Source organism: Chrysemys picta, chromosome 8 (genome assembly GCF_011386835.1).
Source record: "Chrysemys picta bellii isolate R12L10 chromosome 8, ASM1138683v2, whole genome shotgun sequence".
In the NCBI taxonomy this organism is placed as follows: Eukaryota; Metazoa; Chordata; order Testudines; family Emydidae; genus Chrysemys; species Chrysemys picta.
In genome coordinates, this window is record NC_088798.1 from 6,102,090 (window position 1) to 6,122,252 (window position 20,163).

Below are 20,163 nucleotides of genomic sequence, written 5' to 3' on the forward strand. Positions count from 1 at the left end.
CAGGACCTGTACATACACATAGGAAGAGACAGAGTAACCACTGATGAGAGTGTTTAGACATTCCCCTCTCTGCCCAATCCGCAGAAGCTACTCGTCTGTTATGATTCCACTTTGAGAGCCCAGATATTTATCTCAAGCTGTATGTGTTCATGCTTTTAGCTCTGGAGGTCCCTGAGTCAGTCCTCGATGTGTCAGTCAAGGTGGCGGTCATCAAAGTAAACCCTGCTTGGAAGAGCTCACAATCAAAATAGTTAAAGGCTTGGAGGGGAAACTGAGGTACAGAACAGGGACGTGACTCAGTGGCAGAGTCAGTAATGGAACCCAGACTCCCCTTCACTCCCTGTCCACTAGAGCAGGTACCTCTCTTTACACTCCGGTGGGTTTGAGTCAGACCATTAATGACTTAGCCCATAAATCTCCCGTACAGACTAAGTGTTTTTCCTTCTCTTCTCAGGAACTGCATCGGGCAGCAGTTTGCCATGACTGAGTTGAAAGTGGCTCTTGCCCTAACCCTCCTCCACTTCGAACTCTCACCTGACCTGACTACACCTCCTAATGAAGTAACTGAGCTTATCCTGCGCTCCAGGACTGGAATACATAGATTCATAGATTCTAGGACTGGAAGGGACCTCGAGAGGTCATTGAGTCCAGTCCCCTGCCCGCCTGGCAGGACCAAATACTGTCTAGACCATCCCTGATAGACATTTATCTAACCTACTCTTAAATATCTCCAGAGATGGAGATTCCACAACCTTCCTAGGCAATTTATTCCAATTTATTACACTTGCATTTAAAGAAACTTTCCTAATATCTTTGATATTTCATTCTGAAACGATCTTTGCTATTTTTTTTCAGCAAAGCTTGCAAGTCACAAGACTTTCTTAGTAGATTTGCACATCTTAAATCTGAGGAACAGTAAATTACCGTACTAGTGTGTGGGGGAGAATGAAGGGTGAGGCTGGGTGGAGACATTCTTATGGGGCCTGATCTTCAGCCACTGCAAAGTGACATAGCTTCATTGACTTGGAGTTATGCCAATATACACCAGCTGAGAATTTGGTCAATGATGTTTATAGATAGGCCATATACAGGAACACAAAGGAAACTACAACAGGAAATCACTGGTTTTAAAATCCAGTAGAGTGAGGGCATCATTATATTCTGTATAGAGAAACTTCTCTCTCTTTTGGCTTTCCAATCCCCTTTATCTATGCCTTCCGACCCACCTTACAAAGCAACGAGGATCTTATTATTATGTCTGCCAGAGTAGCAGGGGGAAGTATTTTCCTCTCCACACTAGGAAGTGAGCTTCCCATTTATCTTTGGGCCAAGATGGAAAAAGTGTTGGGAGCAAAATTGTCCTGTTAAATGCAATCTGATTTAATCAATGGTCAAAGCCAGATTTTGATCTCACTTACCCAGTTGTAAATCACTGCATAATTCCATTGATCTCAGCGGCGTTGCCCTAGATTTGCAAGAGAGAACAGGGTTTGTGCGTTATAAAAGTTGCTCGTGGAGATCCATATTTACTAAATCGGGTGCAGTTTTCTCAGGAATGGATCTGGCAATGCCTTCTGTAGTTGAATCCCTTAATAAAGAGTTGTGGTGTTTTTTGAATACTCAATTACTTGTCCAGGTTTTGTTGAGAGCATTTCAATAAACACATTCATAATCTTCAACTACTCGGTGACATATTCTGGAGTGTAAAATGCTGAGATGTTTGCTGTTCCCAGGGGCTACCCATGGGGAGACAACTTGATTCAGGACAGTAGATTTTTCTGGAAGCAAAACCCTGCGTTGTTAGGGGAGCAGGACAAGAAAGTAACATCAATGATCAGAACCGAAGTTCAGAAACAACATTATCAACATCTAGTCTGAAGGCTGTGTGTCAGGTATGGCTAGGGTGACCAGACAGCAAGTGTGAAAAATCAGGACGGGAGTGGGGGGTAATAGGAGCCTATATAAGAAAAAGACCCAAAAATCGGGACTGTCCCTATAAAATCGGGACATCTGGTCACCCTAGGTATGGCCATCTGTGTGGGTTGAGTCAGCAATGAGTGTCCTAAGCAAGCAGTAAATGAATTTAATGATGAGTGAGAGTGTGACGTTACACTCTATATGATTTTATGAAAATATGCTAATGAGTTTGAATATAATGTAACTGAAATATGCTTCACACAAAGTATCAAAGGGGTAGCCGTGTTATTCTGGATCTGTAAAAAGCAACAAAGAGTCCGGTGGCACCTTATAGACTAACAGATGTATTGGAGCATGAGCTTTCGTGGGTGAAGACCCACTTCGTCAGACGCATATAATGGAAATTTCCAGAGGCAGGTATAAATATGCAGGCCAGAATCAGTCTGGAGATAACGAGGTTAGTTCAGTCAGGGAGGATGAGGCCCTCTTCTAGTAGTTGAGGTGTGAACACCAGGGAGGAGAAACTGCTTTTGTAGTTGGCTAGCCATTCACAGTCTTTGTTTAATCCTGAGCTGATGGTGTCAAATTTGCAAATTAACTGAAGCTCAGCAGTTTCTCTTTGAAGTCTAGTCCTGAAGTTTTTTTGCTGCAGGATGGCTACCTTAAAATCTGCTATTGTGTGGCCAGGAAGGTTGAAGTGTTCTCCTACAGGTTTTTGTATACTCCCATTCCTAATATCTGACTTGTGTCCATTTATCCTTTTATGTAGGGACTGTCCAGTTTGGCTGATGTACATAGCAGAGGGGCATAGCTGGCTTCATACAAAAGGTCTCTTGTAAGGTATCATTACAAAGCTTATAATCTACTTAGTGTGGTCAACCTATTTGTATAAATGTATCACTCTTGTACCTGAAACTAGAAATATGAAATATAACTCTGAGGACCTAGTGTAATTATGCAAAGTGCGGGCCATTAATGGTGGTTTGGAATCTTGATGGCTCCTATCAACCAGGACAACTGACTGCAGATGGCTCTGTTTTACCTGTAAGTTTTCCTGTATAGATGTGTGCTGGCAAGTGGACAATGAAGTCTTGCAGTGAAATGTGATCATGTCACCTGAACTGGAATTTATCTTTTAACCTGGTGTTTTTTCAGTGAGGGGGGGTCAAAACCCAGACGGACAAAGGATTTCTGCCTTATGCAAAAGATATATAAAGGGGTGGAGGAGAACAAAGCAGGAGAGGAGTCATCATGAAGAATTCCCTAGCTACCCCCTGAGCTAGAACAAGAGCTGTTCCAGGGAAAAGAAGGCCTGGAAGGTGTCCAGTCTGAGGAAAAAACTTACTGAAGCATCTCTGAGGGTGAGATTATCTGTATTTAGTTTGATTAGACATAGATTTGCGCATTTTATTTTATTTTGCTTGGTGACTTACTTTCTGTATTTAATGAAATCACTTTTTACTTATTAATTAACTTAGAGTATGTATTAATACCTGGGGGAGCAAACAGCTGTGCATATCTCTCTATCAGTGTTATAGAGGACGAAGAATTTTTGAGTTTATCCTGCATAAGCTTTGTACAGGGTAAAACGGATTTATTTGGGTTTAGACCCCACTGGGAGTTGGGCATCTGAGTGCTAAAGACAGGAATACTTCTGTTAGCTGCTTTCAGGTAAACTTGCAGCATTGGGGCAAGTAATTCAGACCCTGGGTTTGTGTTGGAGCAGACAGGAGTGTCTGGCTCAGCAAGACAGGGTGCTGGAGTCCTGAGCTGGCAGGGAAGGCAGGGGTAGAAGTAGTCTTTGCACTTCAGGTGGCAGCTCCCAAGCGGGTTTCTGTGATCTAATCCGTCACACATTGAATCTCAGTCCACATAAAAAATACAGTTTAATCCCTGGATAGGAACAAGGTAAGCTAAAACAAGGGGATGAGAACAGGGAAAGGACTCAGGAATGTAAATTAAGAAGGACCTAACCCATCTTGCAATAACTCCTGAAAACCAGCAACAAAAATCAGTGTGACCCTTGTACCAGAGGTTACAGGCAGTACAAAGAGCTGGTTCAAATGTCTAAGGTTCCTTCTGAAAATGTAGCAAACAACACTGACTCATGCCCCTGCCCAGAAACCTAGGAAAACTACATACTCCCTGAGGTGTCCCGACAGGCAACACTTCTCCTCACAAGCACTGAGTCCATTGTACAAAACAAAGAAAACGTTACTCACGGTTTGTTGTCACGGCTAAGCGGAATTCAGGCAGGTCTATCTCCAGCCCCAGTGGAAAGCGCTGCCCGATCTGCTCCGGGAGCTATACCAGTTCACCCAGCTGCACTGATTACTCCTCTCATTGTTGGGTAGCAGGGACCCTCATTAGAGTTCCTCAGCTGACCTGCCTCAATAACACCTCTGTGTCTGCCACGGTCTGCAAAGCCATGTCTTCTTCATGAAAGCTCCCTCTCCTCCACTCTTCAGAGACAGGTCAGTGACATAGCACTGAGCACAATACTTGCTACCAGAGATAGCATTGCCACCTAAGGTAGCAGCCCCTCCTCCTTCTTTCATATTGTCGGGGCTCCAGTACCCAACCTTGCCAGACTGCAGTGATGGTTAGGGTGACCCATATTTGTTCCAGTATCTTCCCAGATATAAAAGTTAGGCTGACTGGTTTATAATTCCCTGGGTCTTCTTTGTTCCCCCTTTAAAGACAGGTACTATGTTTGACCTTCTCCAGTCCTCTGGGGCCTCATCTGTCTTCCGTGAGTTCTTGAAGATAATAACTAACAGTTCCAAAATTGCTTCAGCTAGTTCCTTGAGTAATCTAAGAAAAATTTAATCAGGCCCTGCTGACTTGAATACATGTAACTTATCTAAATATTTCTTTAACCTGTTTTTTCCCTATTTTGGCTTCCATTCCTTCCCTCTTGTTGTTAATATTAACTGAATCATAGAAGATTAGGGTTGGAAGAGACCTTAGGAGGTCATTTAGTCCAACCCCCTGCTCAAAGCAGGACCAACCCCAACTAAATCATCCCAGCCAGGGCTTTGTCAAGCTGGGCCTTAAAAACCTCTAAGGATGGAGATTCCACCACCTCCCTAGGTAACCACTTCCAGTGCTTTACCATTCTCCCAGTGAAATAATGTTTCCTAATAGTCAACCTAGACCTCCCCCACTGCAACTTGAGACCATTGCTCCTTGTTCTGTCATCTGTTATCACTGAGAACAGCCAAGCTCCATCCTCTCTGGAACCTCCCTTCTGATCCCTGTCACTCTTCTCTTCTGCAGACTAAATAAGCCCAGTACCCTCAGCCTCTCCTCATAAGTCATGTGCCACAGCCTCCTAATTGTTGCCCTCTGCTGGGCTCTCTCCAAAGCAGTTCTCCTCCTCTTTTCTTACCCACAGGGATAACAGTGTTTTATTACCCCCAGTTTTAAAATGTAACTGAATTTTGACCACAGTTCCCCAAACTGCCACATATGGGAAACACAAATGAGGCCTGGCCCATCCTGTCATTTCCCTTGGCTCACCAAGAAATGCCAGCAGACAGCTCCCTCCTCTCTGAAGCGTCTGTCATTTGGAGCTCTCAGCAGCTCTGGGGCACCATGACGGGATTCACTCACCAGAGCGGCACTTCCTGCTGGCCGTCTCGGGGGTTAGCTCTCTCAGCTCTCTTCTGGTGAGGCCTCTCCCGCCGCCTTCTCTGCCTGCAGAAATGCCTGATTCCAGGAACCACAGAGTCCTCTTCATGACTCGGCCCTCTGTCCATACCACCATCCATGTTTTCCCCCTTCTGGGGGGGAAGGGGGAAGTATCTCCCAGCTCTATAGTCCAGCCACTTCCCTAGTGGCGAGTGGGGGGGAGACGGACGCACCCACTACTCTGGGTCCCAGCCCAGGGACCCTACAGATAGCAGCCTCCGGCTGCCTCTCCTTAACTTCTCCGACAAAACTGCTTCAATTCCCTGGGCCACTTCCCTGGGTTCTACCATTTGGTAAATCTGCTGCATTTGTGAATCAGCGTAGCTGCAGTGGAGGATGCAGTTCATAGGATTTACTCTAGAGACAAGGGGGGTGAGGTAATCTCTTTTATTGGACCAGCTTCTGTTGGTGACAGAGACAAGCTTAAGCTTGACTCTGTGCATACAGGAAGTACAGAGCGCAGCAGAAGCTGACAGGGTTGGGGGTTTTATACAGTGCCTGCGAATGAGGGCAGCCGCATGAAATCTGTACTGGAGACAGTAATGAACCCTTCTGGGGTATGGCTGAATGGAGCTGTCTCCCAGATGTTTCAGCTGATGGCCGTGGTGTGTCTCGCCTGTGTGGTTCTGAAAGCAATCCAGCTGTACTGGAGGAGGCAGAAACTCCTCAAAATCTTCAAAAGTTTCCCAGGACCTCCCACCCACTGGCTGTATGGCCACCTTCAAATGGTAAAGTAGCAACTGGGACTGTAGCACGTGCGTGCGTGCGTGTGTGTGTGTGTGTGTGTGTCTTGGGACTGTACTGGTGTGTGTGTGTGTTTCTTGGGACTGTACTTTTGTTTGGATGGGTGGGTAAGTGTGGGTGTGAAACCAGTAAGGTAGCAATTGGGACTGTACTATGTGTGTGTCTGTGTAAACTGATCATAGACCAACCTCAACTACTAGACCAGTGGTGAGCAAACTTTTTGGCCTGAGGGCCACATCGGGGTTGCAGAACTGAATAGAGGGCTGGATAGGGAAAGCTATGCCTCCCCAAACAGCCTGGCCCCCACCCTCTATCCGACCCCTCCCACTTCTAGCCCCCGACTGCCCCCCTCAGAACTCCCACCCCATCCAACGCCCCCTGCTCATTGTTCCCTAGAAACCGATTTAAGAGTAGCAGGACTGTTGGCATTCAGAGTTCTCCTTTTGGAAGCAAGGGGACCGGTCGAAGGAAGGATTCCTTAAGCAACACTTAACATGCATTCCTGCCTAGGCCTGCTAGCTATTGTCTCATCTGACGAATCCAGTCCCCTGACTGTAACAAGCCCAATCAATAGCATTACTAAAATGCAGACACATACGCATACTTGGCCTATTAACTATTGTCTTGAACTACATCTACCTTTAATTTACAACACAGCTTCAACAAGAGGATGAACTAGACAATACAGCGTCCTGGGCAGAACAATACCCACACTGTCACCCCGTCTGGCTTGGCGGTTTCTTAGTATTCTTGTGGATCAACCACCCTGAATATGCTAAGGTGGTCTACAGTGGAGGAGGTAAAGACACTGCATCTTGTGATGTCCTGTCCCTCTAAATGTTTGAGCACTCTCTCCTTCCCAGTGCTATGCGCCTCACTTTCTTGTTAGTTTCCGTTTTTCAGCTAGAACAATAAAGCAAGCACAGCACAAAGCTGTGTTTCCAGCAGTTCCTTCTCTGCTGGGTCCAAAAATATAACACCTCTTATATCTGAGTGATCATAATATCATTCCATATTGCAAATGCCACTCGATGCTATTATCTGTAAAGCAGAGGTCTCAGAAATGGATATTTACTTAAGGGTGAAGTGAAAAGCATCTATTTAAAAAAAATGCCATTGTTTTAAGATGGAAACTGGCACAGAATGAAATCAGTGTATTTTGTGAGCATTTTGATCAACTGTTTTCAATCCTCACACAGAAAATGATCACTCTCCATCGAAGAGCAATTAACAAGTGCTGAAGCCCAAGCACTGAACGTGATTTACACCAGCTAAGCAGGTTCTGGCTCCTGATACACAGGGCCTGCAATTATTTATGCCTGCAACTTTGTCGGTGGAAAAAAGTAGACCTATTTAGACCAGTGTGAAAATGCAGCCCTTCATGTCCATTTCAATCCGCATTGCCCACACTCCAGAGAGGTTGGCTCATTGCACATGCCTGGAAAATGACAGGTTGTGTTCACTAGAGCTGTAGCCTCTTCCTCGATGGGCCAAGCCTATTCAGTTAAAAGCACCACCACACTCGAGTTATGTTTTTATCAGTGCAGACGGGACCTGACTCAGGGGCAACACTCAAGTTTTGAGAATCGGGGGCTAATGAGTCAATATTCCTAAAGGAAAGAGCACGTCTGAGCAGGCACAAGGTGGAAAATGCAGACTGGGAGGGGATGGATTGATTGGAAGGGGTTTTAAGCATAACCAACCCAATTTGGTCTTTCCCCAGTGCTCTGATACTATGGTGATAGGAATGAATCTGGATAGATGGATGAATGAGGGAGAAGAGCATGCTCTAAATAGAGAGAATTGTGGTCACCTTTTTTTCCTACGGCTCCATTTATAAATAGTCAATGATTAGAAAGAATTGATGTATTGGAAAATGGCATGTTAATTGCTATAGAGGAGTCCAAGAGGTCAGTAGGTTGCTTATAGCCATCTATTGTGCCTTTTTCTGATGCGGCTATAACCCCCTATAACAACACATATTACTCCTCTGTGTTACATGCTTACAATGTCTGTCAGACATTTATTAACCCTTTAGAATCTTTGACTGGAACCTTGATATAAAATGTAAGAGTTTTCCTTTATGGAGATTGTCCTTCCCAATACAGATTTTGCTACTAACGAGAGCATGATTAAAGCTTAGAAGAAATTCTAATAATTATTTGACTAATATAGGACCAGATTTTGATGCCTTAGTCACCGTGAGTAGCACCGTATTCACCTTCTCTATCATTTTACCCTAATAATATATTTCTCTTCTCTATTGAATTCTACAGACCCTAAATCTCTTCGGATATACAGTTTCCTGGTTCCCTGGATTGGTTTGTACTATCATATTTCGTTCTCATTTACCTCATGTAACAGTATTGCTGGTGATATTCATGAGGGAAGCCGCACCATTTGTTGTGCCACGTAGATACAGAGCAATAGTATTTAATAGCTAACTCACAAAAACGACTGTGACAGTAACTGGAAAGGTGTGAATGAAATGCAGGAAAGTGGAGAAATCAGAGTTCAGATGGAGAAACGGGGCTAAAGCTCCATCCCTTTACTCAGGTCATCATTGTAACTAGATATTTCAGAGGTTTAATTCAGAGCACATTAGATACAATATTTTACACATGATATTATGTGGTAATACGTGACAAATATAAACAAGTACACCTCTACCCCGATATAACGCGACCTGATATAACAAGAATTCTGATATAACGCGATAAAGCAGTTTCCTGGGGTGGGAGGGAGGGCAGGGGAGGCTACGTACTCCGGCGGATCGAAGCAAGTTCGATATAACACGGTTTCACCTATAACGCAGTAAGATTTTTTGGCTCCCGAGGACAGCGTTATATCGAGGTAGAGGTGCATCAGATCATCTTTGAGCCTTAACCTTGAATTTCCTTGTCTGGATTGAAATTAAAACAGGTTAAACTTTTTTGTAAATAAAGATTTCTCCTCAAAAAAATATGGCTTTCTTGAAACTGATATTTGTGGGGGAAAATATCAATTCTGGCCCAAGTTTTCAGCTTTCAGCAGGAAATTTCTCAGTGAAACATGTTCTGTTTAGCCTTGAAATATCATTTTGTTTTGGTTGTTTTAGTTGAAACAAAATGACATTTTAAGTCTAAACAAATTGAAAGCTTACATTTAATTTCAGAAAGGTTGATTCAAAATGAATTTTGGTTTGGTTCCCAAGGGAAAACTGAAAATTTTTGATTAAAAATTTTCAAACAAAGATTTTTCATTCGAAATTTCTCACAGGGGGAAAAAAATGGTTTTCCAAAAAACTCTAAGTGAAATCACGGTTTTTAATGATGTCACTCAGCAAAAGAAGTACTTCTTCGCACAACACAGTGTTAACCTGTGGAACTCATTGCCAGGACACGTTGTGAAGGCTAAAAGTCTAACTGGGTTCAAAAAAGAAATAGATAAATTGATGGAGGATAGGTCCATCAATGGTTAATAACAAAGATGGTTAGGGATGCAACTCCATGTTCTGGATGTCCCTCACCTCTGACTGCCAGAAGGCGGGAATAGACAACATTCTCATTGGATAATTGCCCTGTTCTGTTCATAGCCTCTGAAACACCTGGCATTGACCACTGTTGGAAGGAAGGATACTGGGCTAGATTAGTGGCTCTCAACTTTACCAGACTACTGTAACCCTTTCAGGAGTCTGATTTGTCTTCCGTATCCCCAAGTTTCACCTCACTTCAAAACTACTTGCTTACAAAATCAGACATAAAAATACAAGTGTCACAGCACTTACTGAAAAATTGCTGACTTTCTCATTTTTACCATATAATTATAAAATAAATCAATTGGAATATAAATATTGTACTTACATTTCAATGTATTGTATATAAAGCAGTATAAACAAATCATTGTATGAAATTTTAGTTTCTACTGACTTCACTAGTGCTTTTTATGTAGCCTGTTGTAAAACTAGGCAAATATCTAGATGAGTTGATGAGACGTCTGCGTACCCCTGTTCAGAACCACTGGGCTAGATGGACCAGTGGTCTGACCCAGTATGGATGTTCTTATGTTCTGAAGAAAAACTCTCATCCTTCTGATGAATACACTGGATAGAACCAAGCAGATATTCATTCATATTATAGCTGGATTGTATCATGCCACCTGAAATCATCCATTGCTTAGTAGGAAGTGATCTAACCAGCTCTTTTGCACTGTGCTCCTCCATAGGGCAAGGATTGTTGATGTTACATGGGCCAAAGTGGTTCCAGCGTCGGAGGCTGCTGACGCCAGGGTTTCACTATGATATTTTGAAATCTTACGTGACCGTGATGGCAGATTCTGTCCGTGTGATGCTGGTAGGAACGGCTGTTGGCACTGTCATGAGTTCAAACCTCCAAGTGCTGCTTCCTGATTTAAGAGCCTTTACCTAGTAGATTCGAATGATTTAAAAACATTTAGAGTGTTCTTCCCGGTGCATGCTGGGTCGGCTCCCAGCACTGCAGCAGTGTAGGACAGTGAGCAGAAGCGAGCCCATGCTAACCCACTGCACATCTCCACAGAGTGACCTGTGATGACTTGGCAGACATTGAGCCCTGTTAAAGGTGCTCCTGCCATCTCTCATCCTCCCATGCAACCCAGGGTTTAATCTCAAGACTGTCAGTGAAACTGGCTGGAGCTGGACCGTTGAAGATAACAGCCACCTGCCCACAGGCCCAACATCCCCAGATGCAGGAGGTGGCCCAGACCCAAGTGAATGGCTGTAACCAGGATTCTGTACTCCCAAGAAAAGTTCTCCCTTCTCATTACTCTTTTCCAATAGGATAAATGAGAACAGCTGATCACACAGGATGACTCAGTGGAGCTCTTTGAACATGTCAGCTTGATGACTCTCGACAGCATCATGAAATCCACCTTCAGTTACCAGAGCAACTGCCAGACTGACAGGTCAGTACCGGGTGATGTCAAATCCTGAAGAAAAGTTCTTGTTGGCCTAAAATGACTTTAAATTCAGTGAAGTGCAATTGTGTCCGATCTGGGAACTACACAGATGTGATAGAAGTAGTGGATGCATTAGCCTCTTGATCTTCATGTCACTAACACGGGAATATTGGGATCAGGGGTTCTGGGACCCACTTCACCACCTCTTACTGCCTGCCTCAGGATCTAGACGTGCTGGTGTCCTTTAAATGCAGAAGCTACTCTGGTATTGATGCCACCAGCGGATCGTTATGAGAATGAGGTGTTGTTTGGTGGGGGTGGTAACAAAAGTGAGATTGTTGTTGTTTAACTGAGACAAAGGGCATTGTTTCAAGACTAACCAAGAAATCTGTTTCCTATACAGTCAATCATATTATAGAGCTATTCAGATCTAAGAGTAGGTAAAATCATAATGAGTCTGACCCAGAGGCGCAGGAACATGGGGGTGCTGGAGGTGCTCCTGCACCTGCTGGCTTGAAGTGGTTTCCATTATATGCAGGGTTTACAGTTTGGTTCAATGGTTCCCAGCACCCCCACTACACAAATTGTTCCAGCACCCCGGTCTGATTTTGCTCTGAAGTTAGTGGGGGGAGGGGTTGCTATGGAATTCAATGTGATGATCAGCCCTAGGTTTTCATGTGACTAGTGACTGGGAAGGCACGGAGCACCAGCCACTCCTATTGCAATAAAGGAGATCTGAGGGCACTTGGCACCTCATAGAACAGGGCACATGGCTTATCAGACGCTTACACTGGGGGTGCAAGGCCAGGCAGAAGTGCTGCAAGCTCAAGACATTCAACTACAAACACTCAAGTTATTCCCCGGGAACACTGCTTAGCCTTGTGCAGACCGGCCCGAATGCTTTGGAAGGAAAAGTCCATTCTCTGAGGCAGTCTACTGCATTACCGCCTGTTCACATTGTTCTCCTGCTGGGTGAGCTTGGTCTTGCCCTAACCACACACATACCATTAAAATCAACCATTCTGAAATCTTTGCAATCTCTCCCCCAATACACTGCCCAGTCTTTATCCATCTCTCCCTTGACTCTCTCTCTGCAGTGACAACTTATATATCCAAACAGTCGTGGACCTCAGCTTGATGGTGCATCTGAGAATCCAGACGCCTCTGCATCACAACAATCTCGTTTACTGGCTCAGTTCTCAAGGGCGTCGATTCCGCAAGGCCTGCAGATTAGCACATCACCATACGGGTATTTCCCACTATTCTCTTCTCACCTCTCATTAAGGATTTGTTCCAGGCTCCAAGATAAGCCCTAGTCTACACTACAGTATAACTACGTCACTCAGCTTTGTGGAAAATCACACCCCTGAGCTAGATAGTTATATTGACCTAACTTGTGGTGTAGACAGCCCTAAGTCAATAGGAGGTCTTCTCCCATCGATATAGCTACTGCCTTTCAGGGAGGTAGAGTACCTACACCAACGGGAGAAGCGCCCATCGGTGTAGGTAGTTCAGGCAGCTCTGCTGTGGCCCAGATTCTTTACGTCCCCCAGAAGCCACGCAGAGTGATCCATCTCATTTCGGAAAGTATGAGAATCAAAGAATTCTGGTTCCCGGGTATTTTGGGATCCATTGGGGTTCTGGAGAATCACAGTGCACATATCGCTCCACATGGGATATAATTACTTTAATGTTTCCCTGATGCAGATAAAGTGATCAGAGGAAGAAAGGAGTTCCTTAAAGATGAGCGGCAGCTTGAAAAGATCCAGAGGAGGCGCCACCTGGACTTTCTGGACATCCTTCTGAGTGCTAAAGTGAGTGTTACAAGAACTGATCAGAGCCAAGTACACGAGCATTTCGAGTAGCATCACTGAGAGAGGCCTGGGCATTGTGGACAGCAGCGTCCGAAAAATATATTTTTTGTTCAGGGAAAAGGTTAAAATTGATTGGCCGGATTCATCAATGTTCAGAAGCATAGTTTTGACACAAGGGATGGATTCTGCCCCAACTCTGTGGCTGCAGAACTTGGCAGTATACAGAGCCCTGTGTGCATAGTTAAAGCCTTGTTCATGTGCAGTTTGGGTTATAAACCGCACTTAGTCCCAGTTACCTAAAATAAAGTCACTGGCAAGACATAAGCAGACTCCTGTAGATCGAAAGAGTGATCGTTTTATAGAAATGATCACTTTAACTCAGCAATGATTGGGTGGCAATGTAATTATGCAGGACTGTGCATACCATTTAAGCCAGGGGTGGGCAAACTTTTTGGCCTGTGGGCCGCATCGGGTTTCGTAAATAGTATGGAGGGCCGGTTATGGGAGGGGGTCGTGGCCCGGCCCCCACCTCCTATCTGCCCCCCCTCAGGACTCCTGGCCAATCCAACGCCCCCAGTTCCCTGACGGCCCCTCTGAGACCCCTGCCTCATCCACACCCCCCTGCTCCCTGTCCCCTGACTGCCCCCGGATCCCCGCCGCCACATCCAACCCCTCCTCTCATTCCTGATGGCCCCCCCAGGAGCCCTGCCCCATCCAACCACTGCTTCTCCCTGTCCCCTGACTGCTCCCGGACCCCAGCCCCTAACTGCCCCCACTACCCAATCCAACCTCCCCTTCATCCTGATTGCCCCCCAGGACTCCTGCCCCCATTCAACCCCCTGTTTTCCCTCCAACCATCATCCACCCCCCCCCATCCCCTGACTCCCAGCCTGAACTCCCCTGTCCTCTGTCCAACCCCCCTGCTCCCTGCCCCCTTACCGTGCGGCCTGGAGCACCGGTGGCTGGCGGTGCTGGATCTGGGCCACGCTGCCACCACCACCACATAGCTCAGAGACCGGGTCAGGCCAGGCTCAGCAGCTGCGCTGCCCCAGGAGCTCACAGCCCCACCGACCAGAGCATTGCGCCGGTGGCGGAGCGAGCGAGCTGAGGCTGTGGAGGGGGGGCGACAGCAGGGGAGGGGCTGGGGGTGTGCCTCCCAAGTCAGGAGCTTGGGGGCCGGGCCAGGAAGGACGGTCCCGCGGGCCAGATGTAATGCTCCAGGGTTTCCTTTCTAACACATTTGTCGCTTACGCTCTGAGCAGCAGGAAACCTCATGTCTCTTTCCTGGGAAAGCCCATGAAACCTGATAGAAGCCATGTGTTGTTAGGATGAAAACGGAGCTGGATTATCTGATGAAGACCTACGTGCTGAGGTGAGCACGTTTATGTTTGCGGGTCACGATACCACGGCCAGTGGGATCTCCTGGCTCTTGTATTGCCTGGCCCTGCACCCAGAGCACCAGCAGAGATGCAGGGAAGAGATCAAGGAGATTCTGGGGGACAGAGATACTGTTCAATGGTGAGAACTTATTTTCCTTTCAAGTGACCTTCCAAATAACTTTTAAACCCCTATCAGGTGATCAGTTTATTAACCCCAGTTGTCTCTCTCCCTACCCCCCAGTTCACAACTGGGAAAGCTAGTTCTCCTGGACTTCGGGCAGCCTTTTCTTCTGGGGTGAACCCACTTGAATGTAGGACCATCAAGGTTGATGATTCTTGATGATTTCCCATTTTTAGCCCCTGTGTTGGATGTGAGGAGTCGACGGGGGAGTGGCAGCAGTCGACTCACCATGGTGACTCGATCTAAATACGACTTCAGCTACATTATTCATGTAGTGGAAGTTGCATAACTTAAATGGATCCCCTCCCCCCCAATCTGTTTAGTTTATCAAAAAGAAGATTGAAAGGTGACCTGATTACAGTGTCTCTCATGGGGAGAAAATACCAAGTACTAAAGAGCTCTTTAATCTAGTGGGGAAAGACATAACAAGAGCCAGTGGCTAGAAGCTGAAGCCAGACATACTGCAATTAGAAAATGGACACATTTTTAAAAGTGAGGGTGATTGACCATTGGAACAAAGAATGAGAGGAAGTGGTGGAGTCTCTATCTCTTGATGTCTTCGTATCAAGGTTGGCTGCGTTTTTGGAAGATATCTTTAGTCAAACAAACTATTGGGCACAACTGGGCTCATTTCAGTGGGATCTGGGTGAAATGTAATGGTCTGTGATATATAGGAGGTCAGACTAGAGGATCTAATGGTCCTTCTTGCCTTAAGCCCTAATAACTCTATATATTATAGGTGGAGAGGTAGAGAAGCTTGCCTAAGTGGGTCCATTCTAATCACTCTTCCCTTTTCAGCTCCTTTTAAAGAAAGGGAGCTGGGCAGCTCCCTCTTCTCTTATAAAACCAGAGCGAGAACTCTCCCTCCTCTACTTGGCTTGCATAAGCAGGGCCTCCCCACTGCTCTCGCTCCTCCTTGGCTGTCGCAGTGAGAACTCCCATCTGCTTGCAATCTGCTTGATTTACTGGTTATAATGTTCACCTTTCAGTTTTCTATTTTCCAGGTCACAGCTCTGCCTGCCGGTGAATCTCTGTAGAAAATATGAACAATATCTTTTTGGCCATTGTCAGTTGTCCCCAATCTCTGCCTCTGGTTCCTTTCAGGGATGACTTGGGGAAGATGACCTACACCACCATGTGTATCAAAGAGACTCTTCGTCTTTACCCTCCGGTACCTGCCGTAGCACGAGAACTCGGTGCACCTGTAACATTTGTTGATGGACGTACCTTACCAAAAGGTCTGCTTAGTCTATCTCCTCTTTAAATACTAATTAGGCTGCTGTGTGTCTGTACATCAATGGCAGTGATGCTCATGTCTCTCACTTGTATATTGCCTCTGATTCCAAAAGCATGTTATAGACAGAGAATGAAAGGAGGAAGGGGAATTGTTTAGGGAGACACAGGGACTATTATTAGGAGTAATAGTGTGATATTTGATTTAGGCTAAATTTCAAAACATCCACAAACGCAAATTCAACTACCATCTCTGTGTGGACGATTCACAGATCTGCCTCTCCACTCCAGTTCCGTCTCCTTCTGTCCAAACAGAAATCTCAGCCTGTCTCTGACATCTCCTTCTGGATGTCTAGCCATCAGCTCAAGCTCAACATAGACAAAACAAAGCTCTTACTCTTTCCTCCAAAACCATTTTTGCTACCTCCTTTCTTGACCACCCTGTTACCCATCACTGAGGCCTGTAACTTGCGCTTCATCTTTGACTCAGCCTGGATGTGAGAACCTAGAGACAGGTCTATGTCTAAGTCTTGCAGACAGTTTCTGCATAATGGCTCTAAAATCTGGACTTTCCTACCCAGCCACACAGCTAAAACTGTAGCCCATGCTCTCATTATCTCGCATGTCATGACAACATCCTTTTCTCTGGCCATGAACAATGCAATCTTGCCTCACTGATATGCATTCAAAATGCTGCTGCAAAGGTTATTTTCCCAACCTTTGACCAAGGTCACTTTGACCCTGTCATCCCTCTTTCTGACCCTCCACTGGCTCCCTCTTCTCTATTGGATCAAACATAAGCTACTTGTCTTCACTTGGTAGGCCCTTCATGACCTATCGCATTCCTCACCCCTACCTATCATCCCTCGTTCAGTATCAAAAGGTCAACTCCCACCTCCAGCCGGCCCATGATATCAGCCTCCATTGCCCACTTGTTAAATTTTCCAACAAGCATCTTCATGCTTTCTCCCATGCTGCCCCTCACACTTGGGAGGAACCATCATTAAAACTCTCCCTTTGCCATAAACCCTAGAAAAAAATCACAACTAGGCTGCTGATGGTCTGAGACAGCTGCCTGTCATGCTTCTGTGACCTCCACCCATCAGTCTGTCTGATTCCATATGTTGTCTCTTGTCTTATGCTTAGATTGTAAGTTCATTGGGGCAGGAACTGTCTTTTTGTTCTGTGTTTGTACAGCACCTAGCACAATAGGGTCCTGGGCCATGGTTGGGGCTCCTCAACACAGGAGCTATACAAATAAATACCAAGAGTAAATTCCTAGTGGTGTGGTGTATAAGTTGTTCCACAATCTTCAAAGGTAAAAGGTGGAGGCCCCAACACTGGACTCATTTAAAAGCAGATAAGACAAAGATCAGGAGGAAAAAAACACAAGGAAAAACCTTGCATTGATAAGGACATGGAGCACATCCACCAGAACTCTTTCATCTCTCACATCTTTTGGGACTTCCCCCACACCCAGCCTCAACTTGTCCCCTTCTCCTGACGCTTAGCTAAAGTGACTTTTTTTACCTTCTGTAGAAATGCTTTGACATTTTTGGCCAATTTTTGTTTTATTAGTTAGTAAGTATGAAGTGGTTCCCTGTTGGAACTCTGATACTCAATAAACACATGGGTGGCAGATAAAAACAGGACTTCAAAAGGAGATTTGTTACTAATCTAGTTTTACAGGATTCCACAAGTGTAGATGGACAGAACACCATAGTCTAGGGCATGTTTTCCCTCTCTTATGATGCTTTATTTCTCACATTCTTAACAGGCTCCCTGGTTTCACTGAATATTTATAGTCTTCACAGAAACCCCACAGTCTGGCACGATCCAGAGGTACTTCTTTTACTTGAGACTGATAAGATATTTTTGGAGATGGATAGCTATTCCTTGTGCACTTGTCGGATCAACGAGAAGTTCTTATGTGCACAGGAAGCAGCCCCTTTTCTTGGGTAGATGAGCATTTTTCACTAGACGTATGTAGATAACACAATGTTCATGCTGTATGAGGACTCCACTTAACTGTAGATTGTAGGGGATATGTGAAGACCTTTGGATAATGGGAGGTCCAGACAAAACTAAATTGTGTTTCTATGTGAATTTTTAATTAAGTGTGGAGAGAGAACCAAGTTCACCCATGAATTGGGCCAAATCCTAAAGCTGACGCAATACCTTTCATTGCCCTGACTCCTCCCATATTTGTTTGGGCCACACCCACCCATCTTCATTTTGGGAAGTTTGTAGATCTCTCAAGGATCTTCTGTACGGGCCCATTTCTCTGCTGTAAGCTGGGAGCCAGATACTAATACAAGGTGTTAGCTATGGAGAGAGATTGTGATGGAAATTGTGTCCCTTTTCCCTTCCCATATTGGTACACATTGCCCTATGGCATTAAGATAAGGCCGTTTACTTGCCTTTAGTGGGCTTGTGCAAGGGTAACTGAGAGGGGAATCTGGCCCTTACTAGCTAAGCTCGGTTGCCAAACTAAGCAATAGTTTCAGAACTACGTGTCTTTCCTATTCTTTGCAGGTCTTCGACCCTTTGAGATTCTCACCAGAGAACTCAGCGGGACGCCATTCCTATGCTTTTCTGCCTTTTGCAGCTGGACCCAGGTTGAGTATATTTAATTCTATACATCGCTTTAGTTAAATAAAATCCTCTTCCCTGGGCACTGATGAATCACTCCCACCTTGGGGTGACATTCCGGTTCCCGTGAAGTCAGTGGGAGTTTTGCCATTGACTTCAAGGGGAATAGAATTTCACCTTTTGTCTTTGCCATGTGCCATATCAGAGTGTTCTTGTTTTACACGTGCTCTCAAGGTATTCAACAGTGTGTGCTTAAAAAGGAACATTGGGACTGAAGCAAAACTCCAAATCCAAATTATTTTGTTATTTTCCTGCCCTGGCCTCTGTCTGCTTGTTTGTTTGTCAACTCTTTGGGGGAAGGGACTGTGCTTTGTTATCTATCTTGCCAAGTGTCTAGTACATTGTAGGCTCTATTGCACAATAATATTAGTTATTAGGACATGGTGTGGTCTAGTGGACAGGGGCACTGGGCTGTAAGTCTGGAAGCCAGTCTACTCTGGTCCCAGTCTGTCAAATACACATATTATGAGGATAAATTCCATTAATGATTGCAAGTTGCTCAGATATTACTACTAAGGACCAAACAGGTAAGAAAATATGGCAATATAACGCTCCTACTTGATTCAGATTGATCTAGATCACTTACTAATCTGAGTGCAAGCAAATAATATAGTTTTAACTGGCTAATTGTAAATGTCTGCATCTGGGAACAGAGAATGTAGGCCATACTTATACAGTGGTGGACTCCATGCTGGGAAGCTGTGACTCTGAAAAAGATTTAGGGGCCAGGTGGATAATCAGCTGAACATGAGCTCCCAGTGTGATGCTGGGGCCATAAAAGGGATGCATAAACCAGGGAATCTCGAGTAGGTGTAGAGAAGTTATTGGACCTCTCTCTGTGGCACTGGTGGAATCACCATTGGAATACTGTGTCCAGTTCTGGTGCCCACCATTCAAGAAGGAAGGTTTTTTGAAAACTGGAGAGAGTTCAGAGAAGAGCTACAAGAATGGTTAAAGGATTAGAAAACCTGCCTTATAGTGATAGACTCAAGAAACTCAATGTATTTAGCTTAATAAAGAGAAAATTAAAGGGTGATTTGATCACAGTTTTTAAATACCTACCATGGGTAACAAAATTTAACAATGGGCTCTTTAATCTAGCAAAGAAAATTATCACATGCTCCAATGGCTGGAAGTTGAAGCTAGACATACCCAGACTCGAAATAAGGCGTACATTTTTAATGGTGAGAGTAAGGGGCCATTGGAACAATTTACCAAGGATCCTGGTGGATTCTCTATCATTAACAATGTTTCAGTCAAGATTAGATGTTTTTCTAAAAGTTCTTCCTGCAGCTGCTCGGATTGGCTGCTCTTCCCCAAGAAGTGAGACAGTGGGGAAAGCAGCCAATCAGAGGCTTTCTCTCCCCCTCCCCCATCCCTGCAGGAGCAGAAATTGACTAGAGGGCTTAAGATTGTGACCTGACTCTAATCCTGGCCAAACTCGTGATTTGTGAAGAACTACCCTGTACATATTCTTCACTATGGAGAGAGGAGGTGGCAGCTTTCCTGCTGTATTCACAGCAGGACTGTACATGTAATTGTCACCTGTGTCTAGAATCCTTCTTACCTGACTAGAGCCTGCAACAAAAGAACAAACCTTTTGTTTAATTACAAATCAGCCAAGAGATACACCGTT

General features: G+C 45.0%; 1 pseudogene; it reads left to right on the top strand.

Annotated features, from left to right (window-relative positions):
• The window catches only part of LOC101952745 (cytochrome P450 4B1-like), a 28,209-nt pseudogene that overhangs the window by 5,229 nt on the left and 2,817 nt on the right, over nucleotides 1-20,163 (top strand).